This window comes from Oncorhynchus masou, chromosome 30 (genome assembly GCF_036934945.1).
Source record: "Oncorhynchus masou masou isolate Uvic2021 chromosome 30, UVic_Omas_1.1, whole genome shotgun sequence".
NCBI lineage: Eukaryota > Metazoa > Chordata > Actinopteri > Salmoniformes > Salmonidae > Oncorhynchus > Oncorhynchus masou.
In genome coordinates this window covers 65,475,135-65,477,634 of record NC_088241.1, presented here as the reverse complement: position 1 = coordinate 65,477,634, position 2,500 = coordinate 65,475,135, and the positions used below count along the sequence as shown (strand labels likewise).

The following is a 2,500-nucleotide window of genomic DNA, read 5'->3' as shown; positions in this document are numbered from 1 at the left end:
CACACACACACACACACACACACACACACACACACACACACACACACACACACACACACACACACACACACACACACACACACACACACACACACACACACACACACACACACACACTCACATTAATCCACTCAAGGTAGGACCAACACACAAACACACACACACACTCACATGAATCCACTCAAGGTAGGACCAACACACACACACACACACACACACACACACACACACACACACACACACACACACACACACACACACACACACACACACACACACACACACACTCACATTAATCCACTCAAGGTAGGACCAACACACAAACACACACACACACACTCACATGAATCCACTCAAGGTAGGACCAACACACACACACACACACACTCACATTAATCCACTCAAGGTAGGAACAACACACACACACACACACACACACACAAACACACACACACACACACACACACACACACACACACACACACACACACACACACACTCACATTAATCCACTCAAGGTAGGACCAACACACACACACACACACACACACACACACACACATTAATCCACTCAAGGTAGGACCAACACACACACACACACACACTCACATTAATCCACTCAAGGTAGGACCAACACACACACACACACACACTCACATTAATCCACTCAAGGTAGGACCAACACACACACACACACACACACACACACACTCACATTAATCCACTCAAGGTAGAACCAACACAAACACACACACACACACACACACACACACACACACACACACACACACACACACTCACATTAATCCACTCAAGGTAGGACCAACACACACACACACACACACACACACACACACACACACACACACACACTCACATGAATCCACTCAAGGTAGGACTCCCACCCAGCATGTGGTGGAAATTAGACAACTGTATATTCACCAACAAAAGAAAACACAAGGATTAATTTACCTATATCCCAAATGATACCCTATTCTCTACATATTGCACTCCGTTTGACCAGTTGGCCCTACAGTATGTAGGGAATAGGGTGCCATTTGAGCCATAGACTGCTGTTCCTGTGTTGACGTTGTCCTCCCACGCAGTTCTGTACACGGATTGGTGTCATCCTCTCCCTCCCTTCTCTTAATCATCCCTCTATCATCTCTCTTCTCATCTCTCTTCTCATCCCTCTTCTCATCCCTTTTCTCATCCCTCCCATACCTTTTCTCATCCCTCTTCTCATCTCTCTTCTCATCTCTCTTCTCATACGTCTTCTCATCCCTCTTCTCATATCTTTTCTCAACCCTCTCTTCATACGTCTTCTCATCCCTCTTCTCATCCCTCTTCTCATACGTCTTCTCAACCCTCTCTTCATATGTCTTCTCATCCCTTTTCTCATACGTCTTCTCAACCCTCTCTTCATACGTCTTCTCATCCCTCTTCTCATACGTCTTCTCATACGTCTTCTCATCCCTCTTCTCATACGTCTTCTCATCCCTCTCTTCATATGTCTTCTAATCCCTCTTCTCAAACGTCTTCTCAACCCTCTCTTCATACGTCTTCTCATCCCTCTTCTCATACGTCTTCTCATCCCTCTTCTCATACGTCTTCTCATCCCTCTTCTCATACGTCTTCTCAACCCTCTCTTCATACGTCTTCTCATACGTCTTCTCAACCCTCTCTTCATACGTCTTCTCATCCCTCTTCTCATACGTCTTCTCATCCCTCTTCTCATACGTCTTCTCAACCCTCTCTTCATATGTCTTCTCATCCCTCTTCTCAACCCTCTCTTCATACGTCTTCTCATCCCTCTTCTCATACGTCTTCTCATACGTCTTCTCATACGTCTTCTCATCCCTCTTCTCATACCTCTTCTCATACCTCTTCTCATCCCTCTTCTCATACGTCTTCTCATCCCTCTTCTCATACGTCTTCTCATCCCTCTTCTCATCCCTCTTCTCATACGTCTTCTCATCCCTCTTCTCATACGTCTTCTCATCCCTCTTCTCATACGTCTTCTCATCTCTCTTCTCATCCCTCTTCTCATACATCTTCTCAACCCTCTCTTCATACGTCTTCTCATACGTCTTCTCATACGTCTTCTCATCTCTCTTCTCATCCCTCTTCTCATACGTCTTCTCAACCCTCTCTTCATACGTCTTCTCATACGTCTTCTCAACCCTCTCTTCATACGTCTTCTCATCCCTCTTCTCAACCCTCTCTTCATACGTCTTCTCATCCCTCTTCTCATACTTCTTCTCATACGTCTTCTCATACATCTTCTCATCCCTCTTCTCATACCTCTTCTCATACCTCTTCTCATCCCTCTTCTACTATGTCTTCTCATCCCTCTTCTCATACGTCTTCTCATCCCTCTTCTCATCCCTCTTCTCATACGTCTTCTCATACGTCTTCTCATACGTCTTCTCATCTCTCTTCTCATCCCTCTTCTCATCCCTCTTCTCATCCCTCTTCTCATACGTCTTCTCATACGTCT

The 2,500-nt window shown here is 45.4% G+C and overlaps 1 protein-coding gene across 1 annotated transcript in view; it reads left to right on the top strand.

Moving 5' to 3' along the window:
- The window catches only part of LOC135521691 (eyes absent homolog 1), a 54,063-nt gene that overhangs the window by 33,151 nt on the left and 18,412 nt on the right, over positions 1-2,500 (top strand). The window lies entirely within an intron of this gene.